The 12,201-nt window shown below is 44.5% G+C and overlaps 1 protein-coding gene across 2 annotated transcripts in view; it reads left to right on the forward strand.

Moving 5' to 3' along the window:
* Positions 1-4,468: 4,468 nt before the first annotated feature.
* LOC141273135 (uncharacterized) overlaps positions 4,469-12,201 on the forward strand; it is a 57,050-nt gene continuing 49,317 nt past the window's right edge. Inside the window, exon 1 of one of the 2 annotated variants that reach the window (XM_073684578.1) lies at positions 4,469-4,597. The gene's annotated coding sequence lies outside the window, so the exon portion shown is untranslated. The other variant, XM_073684579.1, reaches the window with a different exon arrangement.

The following is a 12,201-nucleotide window of genomic DNA, read 5'->3' on the forward strand; positions in this document are numbered from 1 at the left end:
TAGCCACGGTAAGGCATCTCAAAATACCAGGACCCTATCAATGTGAATACCTCACTAAGGGACATCAGTATATGGTATTTTGAGAGACTCCTTATCGTGGCTACCAGGTACACATGAATTGGCCAATTTATGCGCTAAGATTTCTCATTTCTATTTTCTACAGCAGTAATGCTATTCATATTTCATATATTTCATGTTCACATACTTAACGTTACTTTTCCCAAGGTAATACGAATACCAGATACCTCTTTTTCTTTTTTTACCTTTTCCTGAAAATAAAGGGTTCTTTGATTTATGTTCAGATTTTAAGTAGAGTGCAAATGGTTTGCTTGACCTACTATAAATTCACATTTATTTCCTATGACCCTCCAATCTTTCCCCAACCATATTCCCTTGCCTTCCCTTTCCTACTGACCTTGTTACTTGCGTGTTTTTAATCCCATCATGTGTATTATATTCTCCCCATTAAAAAAAACAATAAAGATAATTTGAAGAAATACTGTAAGGACAATTATACACTAAGTGGAAAAGAATTGGTAAATAAAAAGATTATACAGAGATCAACAACGTAAGGATGAGATTTCTAGAGCCAACATTTAAATACTTAATAAATGCCAACAAAATGCTTCAGCATGAAATTAATGACTACATGAACGCCACTATTGCTGCCCGCACAAATGTGAGGTACTTCATTTAAGTTTAACATAATGGAGTGTGAGCGGTAATGGGGAGATTAGTACATAGGTGTTTGGGGAGAAGCTCATAGTAGAAAGCCATGTGGAACAGAGTAATGTGTGTCCCCGCATCCCCAACACGCGTTTCACCCTTTTTTTTTCATCAGGGAGTATAAGAGAGAGAAGTCAGGAGGGCTAGGGTCCATCCATGAGGTACACCTTGGCGTGGTTGGGTGGCTGATACATTTTTTTTTTTTTTATCAAAAACGGTTTCTATGTGACAATGAGGAAAAAATTGAAATGCATTGACAGTATCAATGGAAAAAAACCTTCTGTCTATAATCTTTTTTAAAGTATGAGAATAAATGATCAAACATATAAATAATTATATTTAGTACTGTCCTAATGCCCTGAATAAAAAATTGAACATTCTATTTGGCCAGTAGTAATGAATGTTGTAGAAAAACAAAATTGAAAACATTTAATAATTGTAAATGCTTTAGTTTTTCCATCTTTGCTTTTCAAAAGCAAGCAACTTTGTTTTTCATTGTGGTTTGGTCCTGATGTTTGAAAACCTTAAAACGCGTTGACATAATAAACCGCATTCATGCGTCATCTTTGTGTGTGATTGTACCTTTGAACCTTGGGCAGCGCAGACATTGAACCACCATATTCCTCATTTATCGCAACGTATCCCATTGGATGTCCTGCAGCAGCCTTTACATGCTTCTATAGGAGTTGTGACTGTGACAGCCCCATCAGGTGAGCGTACCTACCTATAACATTTTATACCACTTGGTTATCAGATAAGACCCTATTTGTGCTTTTTGTCTTTCCAGTTCTACCATTTGTTCAACTTTTTTTGTCACCGACATAGCTATGGGTTTTTTTTGCAGGCCAACTGTTATTTTGTAATGATTGGTACTTGTTACGGACAAATAATTTGCCTTTCTAAAGGACCATTAAAAATGGGTTATTTAGGGTTAACTGCTGCTGGCTTTATGGCCATCAATGCTGGAAACTTGGGGGTGATCGTTTCACTTAGGAAAGGTATGAAAAGAAGCAGATTGGTAGGCAACTGTACACAGGTGGTCAGCCGCCTTTTATTTAATATTTATGGGAGCCTTAAATAAAGAAATGGGTCGGTCTAAGGCTTGAATACTGTTTTTTTTTTCTTTTTACAGAGCACTAGTGTAGGTGGTGCACATGTGTGTCTTATGACTGCTGAAGCGGGTGCTAACTTGTCTAATGATAGACAAGTTTCTCCTCTAATGGCTGGGGTCAGAAGAACATCATTTATCTGCCGTTAAACCCCATAGCTGACTTGGTCTATACTGATCTCAGCACCTAAGCGGTTTATAGAGGTAGTAAGTACCATCTTGAGTATTTGGTCAATATTTTATCTCAGTATTTGTGAGCCAAAACCAGGAGAGGAACAATCAGAGGAAAAGTATAATAGAAACAAGTCACCACTTCTGGATTTATCACCCACTCCTGGATTTGGCTTCCAAATACTGAGGTAAAATACTGACCAAATATGCAACGTGGGACGTGGCCTCAGGCATGTACACTACCGTACTCATGTCGGGGCATCATACGATGTGCGGGGGAATTTATTTTGGGTGCATCATATTGTGTCTGAGTGCCTGTTGGTTTATCATACTGTGTGTGAGCAGCTCTAGAGGGTCTCCTACTCTGTGAATGACTGTGTGGGGGCTTAATACTCATGGTGAGCTGTGGGAATAATGCTGTGTGTAGGATACACTTGTGGCATCTTATGTGTGGCTGGCTGTGGAGGCATACTACTGTGTGTGGGGGGAAATGTACTGGGAGGGCATCATTTTGTGTGGGTTGCTGCTGGGATACCATATGATGTATGAGTAGCATCATACTGTTTTTGGGTGGCTGTAGGGGCTTCACACTCTGAGTGGCTGTGGGTAATGTACAGTGTGGGCATCATATAGTATAGAGGGCACTGCGGGGACATCATACTGTGTGTGTGGGGGGCGATTGGCATCATATGGTATAGTGGACACTGGAGATATCATACAGTGGGGGGGATGGAAGAATGTACAGTGTGGCTGTGGCACCCTGCTATTACAGGTACCATAGGACCCAAAAGGGTGCATGGACGGACTTCTCCACAAGAGGCCCTCATTCCATAACAGACACCTCCACCCTTCTACCTCATACCAACAGAGGGAGCCCTGGTAGGGATATATATACTGGAGGGTGGAGATAGGCAGTCAGAGAGTGTGCTGGCACTGGAGATCAGTGAAGAAGCAGCATGTGAGCTGCTGTGGTGAGGGCCAGCCAGGGCCTAAAGCACGTGCTGAAGCCTCAGGGCCGGAGGCAAGGAGAAGAGTGAGAGGAGTTATGGGGGCAGAGGAGCATCTGAAGCTCACCCCAGAACACAAGCCGGACCCCGGGTCCGCGCCTACAGGGTCCTCTACGCCCAGTAGGAATAACCGGTATACCAGGAGCATTCTAAACCCCTGGTCAACCTGAAGCTACAATCATTTAAAGAACTAGGAACCATGAAGGCCCCAGCGTCCAGGGATAGTGGTAGCCAGGAGAAAGTTCTTACCACCAAGCATGCAGGTGAGGAGAGTGAAAGAGTACAGAAACTAGGCCTAGTTTCAGGCTGGTCTAAAGCTTCAGAGAGAGAGAGGAAGAAACGGATCAGGAGGCCTTATACCTGCTCACTGGGGAGAGTCCAGAAGTGCACCCTTCCTATCAAGTACCCTGGACTGTACCTGTCGTCTACACCAGTAAAGGTACTGAAGCGAACCCCCTGTGTGCGTGTCTGTTATTCTACCCTGGCCTGACTGAGCCACCTCTCACCTGCATCCCTTCCATCAACCCTGCCCCGGGGGCCCGCTCTGCCTGTGGGAGCAGAAACATCTCAGCTGCCATCCCATCACCACCGGAGGTCTGCAGCAGCGCTGATACCCATTACTGGGAACCACAGGTGGCGTCACGAGACAAACTGTTAATAAACCCCCTTTTAAAGAGTGACCCCAGAGTACAGGCCCAGGAGCCGACTGCCGTGACATCCCAAGGAGGTAAAGGCCCGAGTACCGAGTCTCTCCCATATCCCCCTGGGCGAGTCATGGGCACTGTGGGGACATCATACCATCTTTGGAGGTGTCTGTGGCAGCCACAAGTGATACTTTGTGGGAATATTTCTGTGAGGACACATAAAGAAACTGGGTGAGATTAGGGTCATGGTTTAGTGTAAAATAAATATTGCCGTGTATCCCCCTTCTCCTCTATCGTGGTTGGGAATCATGGGGTCACACGTTACATGGTTTCTGCCAAAGCTAATATGTGATGGGTTGTGGCAGCATGTGCACCCCTGCTGCTGATTGTGCCTGCTGGGACCTGAATGTAACGGATGCCGCTTGGTGTAGGCATTCAGGCGTTGTGGCTCTTAACAGCTATAGAGATCACGGAGATAAAGGGGTGCAAGGCTCTATCGGGGGTTACTTATCACTGGGGTAAGCTTAGAGGAAGCCACCGAACAGAGCGCAGTGGTACAAGGACTTATACCACACAGGGACATTAATTGGCCTAAACCCCCTCCCTTTAACCTTTTATATTGTATATTATATTTGAGCGCTATTTTGCCAAATAAAGGCATAAGGATCCTAATGCTGCCTACTGCTTCTTCCTTAGAAACGGAGACCTCGACGTCTCCAAAATGGCCGCTGCACATACTACAGGACTACAAAACAATGGCGGCGATCACCTTAGCAAGCAGTGCAGTGGTCATGGCAACAACTTTACCACCTTGTGGGACTCGTAGTGCTCGGCAGAGGGCGCGATTCTTAATCACATAGCAAGTCACGTGGGTTCTAGAGCGCACTTCGGCTCGGGGGAAGCACAGAGAAGACGGACTAATTACTTCCGGCGGCGGCTCAGTGAGTGCTCAGTGTGTATTGCGACTTGTGTGCTTGTGCTGGGAGAGAGACTACAGACGTCCGCCATAACATCCCGTCTCCTCCCGCCTTGTGCAGTATCTGGTGGAGCCGCCATGGATGCCCGACACCTCCTGCTGCTCGTAGCGGCTGCTCTATGGTAGATGGAGAGTGTTACAGAATCTGCCCACAGCCATCTGTCACAGAGACTCCTGTGTACTGGAGGCGTCTGCTGGCATCAGCCACGATACCCCTACAAGTAGGACCCCTCTAGCAACACCCATGTATCACACTATGTAAAGAGATGCCTCCTCTACCTCTGCCCCACATCTATAGACAGGAGGGCTCCATTATACTGGCTACCTCTGCTGTCATCACCAACCATTTCCCAGTGAAAGGACGACCGCTCTATCGTCACCCTTATATACCACCTCTGCCTTCTATAAAGAGCTAACACTCAAGATACCTGTTCTGTTTTCTCCCTACATCTATAAACAGGAGGGCTCCACTGACCCCATAATACTGGAGGCCTCTGCTGGCATCAGCCATGATACCCCTACAAGTAGGACCCCTATATCATCACCATTATCTAACGCATCCTCTGCTCTATATAAAGAGATTCCCCATTCTATTCAAGATGCCTAATCTGCCCCCACCCCTCACCTATAATCAGGGTGGCATGTCTTCGCTGCCACCTATATAAAGAGATAGGAGCACCCAGCCATAAACCTGTAGCAGATCCCCTCTATATAGCTGTAGCAGTTCACCTCTGTATACCTGTAGCAGATCACCTCTATAAATCTAGCAAATCACCTCTATATGCCTGTAGCAGATCACCTCTATATGCCTGTAGCAGATCACCTCTATATACCTGTAGCAGATCACCTCTATATACCTGTAGCAGATCACCTCTATATACCTGTAGCAGATCACCTCTATATACCTGTAGCAGATCACCTCTATAAACCTGTAGCAGATCACCTCTATAAACCTGTAGAAGGTCGCCTTTAAATCTGTAGCAGATCACCTCTGTAAACCTGTAGCAGATCACCTCTGTAAACCTGTAGCAGATCCCCTCTATATACCTGTAGCAGATCCCCTCTATATACCTGTAGCAGATCCCCTCTGTATACCTGTAGCAGATCCCCTCTATAAACCTGTAGCAGATCACCTCTATACCTCTATATACCTGTTGCAGATCACCTCTATACCTCTATATACCTGTAGCAGATCCCCTCTGTATACCTGTAGCAGATCCCCTCTGTATACCTGTAGCAGATCCCCTCTGTATACCTGTAGCAGATCCCCTCTGTATACCTGTAGCAGATCACCTCTATAAACCTGTAGCAGATCACCCCTATAAACCTGTAGCAGATCACCCCTATAAACCTGTAGCAGATCACCTCTATACCTCTATATACCTTTAGCAGATCACCTGTATAAATCTGTAGCAGATCACCTCTGTAAACCTGTAGCAGATCACCTCTGTAAACCTGTAGCAGATCCCCTCTATATACCTGTAGCAGATCCCCTCTGTATACCTGTAGCAGATCCCCTCTATAAACCTGTAGCAGATCACCTCTATACCTCTATATACCTGTTGCAGATCACCTCTATACCTCTATATACCTGTAGCAGATCCCCTCTGTATACCTGTAGCAGATCCCCTCTGTATACCTGTAGCAGATCACCTCTATAAACCTGTAGCAGATCACCTCTATAAACCTGTAGCAGATCACCTCTGTATACCTGTAGCAGATCACCTCTATACCTCTATATACCTGTAGCAGATCCCCTCTATATACCTGTAGCAGATCCCCTCTATATACCTGTAGCAGATCCCCTCTATATACCTGTAGCAGATTACCCCTATAAACCTGTAGCAGATCACCTCTATACCTCTATATACCTGTAGCAGATCACCTCTATAAATCTGTAGCAGATCACCTCTATACCTCTATATACCTGTAGCAGATCACTTCTATATACCTGTAGCAGATCACCTCTATATACCTGTAGCAGATCACCTCTATACCTCTGTATACCTGTAGCAAATCCCCTCTATATACCTGTAGCAGATCCCCTCTATATACCTGTAGCAGATTACCCCTATAAACCTGTAGCAGATCACCTCTATATACCTGTAGCAGATCACCTCTATAAATCTGTAGCAGATCACCTCTGTACCTCTATATACCTGTAGCAGATCACCTCTATAAATTTGTAGCAGATCACCTCTATAAACCTGTAGCAGATCCCCTCTATATACCTGTAGCAGATCACCTCTATATACCTGTAGCAGATCACCTCTATACCTCTATATACCTTTAGCAGATCACCTCTGTAAATCTGTAGCAGATCACTTCTATAAACCTGTAGCAGATCACCTCTATAAATCTGTAGCAAATCACCCCTATAAGCCCTATATATGTGTATATATACTTGTAGCAGATCCCCTCTATTTTCCTGTAGCAGATCACCTCTATAAATCTGTAGCAGATCACCTCTATACCTCTATATACCTTTAACAGATCACCTCTATAAACCTGTAGCAGATCCCCTCTATATACCTGTAGCAGATTACCCCAATAAACCTGTAGCAGATCACCTCTATATACCTGTAGCAGATCCCCTCTATAAACCTGTAGCAGATCACCTCTATATACCTGTAGCAGATCCCCTCTATAAACCTGTAGCAGATCCGCTCTATATACCTGTAGCAGATCCCCTCTATATACCTGTAGCAGATCACCTCTATATACCTTTAGCAGATCACCTCTATATACCTTTAGCAGATCACCTCTATAAACCTGTAGCAGATCACTTCTATAAACCTGTAGCAGATCCCCTCTATATACCTGTAGCAGATCCCCTCTATTTTCCTGTAGCAGATCACCTCTATACCTCTATATACCTGTAGCAGATCACCTCTATACAGTGCTGGCCAAAAGTATTGGCACCCCTGCAATTCTGTCAGATAATACTCAGTTTCTTCCTGAAAATGATTGCAATCACAAATTCTTTGGTCTTATTCTCTTCATTTAATTTGCTTGCAAGGAAAAAACACAAAAGAGAATGAAGCAAAAATCAAATCATTGATCATTTCACACAAAACTCCAAAAATGGGCCAGACAAAAGTATTGGCACCCTCAGCCTAATACTTGGTTGCACAACCTTTAGCCAAAATAACTGCGAATAACCGCTTCCGGTAACCATCAATGAGTTTCTTACAATGCTCTGCTGGAATTGTAGACCATTCTTCTTTGGCAAACTGCTCCAGGTCCCTGATATTTGAAGGGTGCCTTCTCCAAGCTGCCATTTTGAGATCTCTCCACAGGTGTTCTCTGGGATTCAGGTCTGGACTCATTGGTGGCCACCTTAGAAGTCTCCAGTGCTTTCTCTAAAACCATTTTATAGTGCTTTTGGAAGTGTGTTTTGGGTCATTGTCCTGCTGGAAGACCCATGACCTCTGAGGGAGACCCAGCTTTCTCACACTGGGCCCTACATTATGCTGCAAAATTTGTTGGTAGTCCTCAGACTTCATAATGCCATGCACACGGTAAAGCAGTCTAGTGCCAGAGGCAGCAAAGCAACCCCAAAACATCAGGGAACCTCCGCCATGTTTGACTGTAGGGACCGTGTTCTTTTCTTTGAATGCCTCTTTTTTTTTCCTGTACACTCTATGTTGATGCTTTTTCCCAAAAAACTCTACTTTTGTCTCATCTGACCAGAGAACATTCTTCCAAAACGTTTGAGGCTTTCTCAGGTAAGTTTTGGCAAACTCCAGCCTGGCTTTTTTATGTCTCGGGGTAAGAAGTGGGGTCTTCCTGGGTATCCTACCATACAGTCCCTTTTCATTCAGACGTCGACGGATAGTACGGGTTGACACTGTTGCACCCTCGGACTGCAGGGCAGCTTGAACTTGTTTGGATGTTAGTCGAGGTTCTTTATCCACCATCTGCACAATCTTGCGTTGAAATCTCTCACAATTTTTCTTTTCTGTCCACATCTAGGGAGGTTAGCCACAGTGCCATGGGCTTTACACTTCTTGATGACACTGCGCACGGAAGACACAGGAACATTCAGGTCTTTGGAGATGGACTTGTAGCCTTGAGATTGCTCATGCTTCCTCACAATTTGGTTTCTGAAGTCCTCAGACAGTTCTTTGGTCTTCTTTCTTTTCTCCATGCTTAATGTGGTACACACAAGGTCACAGGACAGAGGTTGAGTCAACTTTAATCCATGTTAACTGGCTGCAAGTGTGATTTAGTTATTGCTAACACCTGTTAGGTGCCACAGGTAAGTTACAGGTGCTGTTAATTACACCAATTAGAGAAGCATCACATGATTTTTCAAACAGTGCCAATACTTTTGTCCACCCCCTTTTTTAGGTTTGGTGTGGAATTATATCCAATTTGGCTTTAGGACAATTCTTTTTGTGTTTTTTTCATTGAAGACAAATTAAATGAAGAGAATAATACCAAAGAATTTGTGATTGCAATCATTTTCAGGAAGAAACTGAGTATTATCTGACAGAATTGCAGGGGTGCCAATACTTTTGGCCAGCACTGTACCTCTATATACCTGTAGCAGATCACCTCTATAAACCTGTAGCAGATCACCTCTATACCTCTATATTCCTGTAGCAGATCCCCTCTATAAACCTGTAGCAGATCACCTCTATATACCTGTAGCAGATCCCCTCTATATACCTGTAGCAGATCACCTCTATACCTCTATATACCTTTAGATCACCTCTGTAAATCTGTAGCAGATCACTTCTATAAACCTGTAGCAGATCACCTCTGTAAACCTGTAGCAGATCACTTCTATAAACCTGTAGCAGATCACTTCTATAAACCTGTAGCAGATCACCTCTATAAATCTGTAGCAAATCACCTCTATAAACCCTATATATGTGTATATATACTTGTAGCAGATCCCCTCTATTTTCCTGTAGCAGATCACCTCTATAAACCTGTAGCAGATCACCTGTATATACCTGTTTCAGATCACCTCTATAAATCTGTAGCAGATCAGCTCTATAAACCTGTAGATCACCTCTATATACCTTTAGCAGATCACCTCTGTAAACCTGTAGCAGATCACCTCTATATACCTTTAGCAGATCACCTCTGTAAATCTGTAGCAGATCACCTCTATAAACCTGTAGCAGATCACCTCTATAAATCTGTAGCAGATCACCTCTATAAACCCTATAACTATATATATAATCGTCTTATCCCGTCTGTCTGTCCAGGAAATCCCGCGTCGCTCATTGGTCCGGCCGCTGTCTGTCCAGGAAATCCCGCGTCGCTCATTGGTCCGGCCGCGGCCAATCAGCGACGCGGGATTTCAGAAAAAAGATGGCGGACGTTAGCGGCTGATCTGCCGGATGGAGGTCAGCGGCAATGCAGCCGGGAGATGAGCGGTGCTAGCAGCAAAACTACCCCGACCTGCAGCGCCGCTGACCTCCATGCGGCTAACGTCGGGAGATCAGCGGCTAGGACCGCTGATCTCCCTACGGCAAGTGTGAACGGAGGACCGGGGAGCGGCGCTGCCAGTCGGGATGCTTCTGCTGCCAGCAGCCGCTCATCTCCCAGCTGCTCGCAGCGGAAGTACCCGCACAGGCAGCGCCGCTCCCCGGTCCTCGCTAATACGACGCTGATTGGTCGCAGCCGCCGGACGCGACCAGTCAGCGATATGGGCGGCAAATTTAAATGCCGCTCGGCTGATTGGTCGCGGCCGCCACCTGCATCCAATCAGCGATTTGGGCACTAAATTTAAACTCGCTCTCCAGTACTCACTAACACGGTTCGCTGATTGGTCGCGGCCGCGACCAATCAGCGATATGGGTGGCAAATTTAAATGCAGCTCTGCTGATTGGTCGCGGCCGCGACCAGTCAGCGAGATTGGCGCCAATTTTAAACAACGCTATGCTGATTGCGCCCGGTCGGCCGCATACATATTCTAGAATACCCGATGCGTTAGAATCGGGCCACCATCTAGTATGTGTATATATATTTACAGCCCACTATAAGCCATACCATTAAACCACACACCTAATATTTTATATTCTCCTTCTGTTTCTACATGAATTTGTGCAGTAAAGAGGAACTGGGCCCCTGGGATCTCCTCTCTAGTAACTTGTGGGGCCCCCTATGATCAAATACTATCTATTCTGTGCTTGAGTGATGCACGTCTATTGTAGGAGAATCTTATACTGCTATTAGTGTAATGGAGTTATTTTGGATATTCTTTTCTACTATATCACATATATACTGGATTGAATTGAGGTTTGGGGAATTTGTAGACCTTGACAACGCCTTAATCTCTTTTCAGTGTTCACACATTCTGTATTTGGTCAGTATTTTATCTCAGTGTTTGTAAGCCCAAACCAGGAGAGGAACAATCAGAGGAAAAGTATAATAGAAACACGTCACCACTTCTGGATTTATCACCCACTCCTGGTTTTGGCTTATAATACTGATGTAAAATACTGACCAAATACTCAGTGTGAACATGGTCTTAGGATATGTTCACACTGTGTCTCTTTACATGGACCCTACGCCAAAATAAAACTATAAAACGCTCAAAAGAATGAACAAATTAATTTCTATGTAAAAATGACTTGCTCTTTACATCTTCAGGCTTTTGAGTTTCCACTAGGAGGAATATGATCACTATACTTTCCACTACAAGTCAATGGGAAGACTAAGAAGACCTCTGGAACACACCTTGGCATCTATTTGCCCCTTTTTTCAGCATTTCTTCCACAAAAAAAGCTGCCATTTTTCAATTTTTTTATGGATATAAAAAAAATGTGCAAAAAAAGCCAAAGATGCTACAAGCTTGCAAATTTCCAGAGAAAAGAGTTTACAGATGTGTCTTCTATTTGAAAAATCAATGTCTTTGATAGCCTGAAAAAGACGCAGTGTGAACATACCCTTAAGCTTCAGTTAGTCGCGCGCACCTTGCTGTAGCACGTGTACTCGACGGCGCGTCTCGCATTTCACTGAGGACGGAGTGGTGCCTGAGCTGGGAAGCTACCGAAACGGACAGTTATCTACCATCCATACTTGTGGAAATATGACTAAAACAAACCTGCTTGGGGTCCAGTGGACCCCATGTGACTAATTAAAGAGGGGTTTTCCATGATCAAGAGTTCTGTTCCCATATTGTCTTATACTTCTAAAATATCAAACACAGATTTTTACTCTCCCAGGGTTCAGCCTTTCTTCAATATTTTACTGGCTGTAGTGCTGGCTTCCATACTATAGTGCACATCTGCTCTGCAGCCAATCACTGGGCCGTCTACATTAGCAGAGCTGCTGAGCTTAGTGATTGGCTGCAGCGGTGATGTCCACTGTAGTCATGAAGATACCAAAGACTGGAGCAGCAACACAGAGGCCCCACTGGACTCCTATAAATAATTTGTTACCAGTTTTTGCATTATGGCTGTGCAATATCCTGCTGGAAGAGGCCACTGCCATGATGGGGTGTAATTGGTCTGTGCAATGTTTAGGTTTTGGGTAGTGCCCATATAAATGCCAGCTCCCAGGGTTTTTCCACAGCCAAATGCTGAACTTCTATTTGATTGTCTATGT

Source organism: Phyllobates terribilis, unplaced genomic scaffold, assembly GCF_046119375.1.
Source record: "Phyllobates terribilis strain yellow unplaced genomic scaffold, ASM4611937v1 Scaffold_5__5_contigs__length_657084704, whole genome shotgun sequence".
Taxonomy (NCBI): domain Eukaryota; kingdom Metazoa; phylum Chordata; class Amphibia; order Anura; family Dendrobatidae; genus Phyllobates; species Phyllobates terribilis.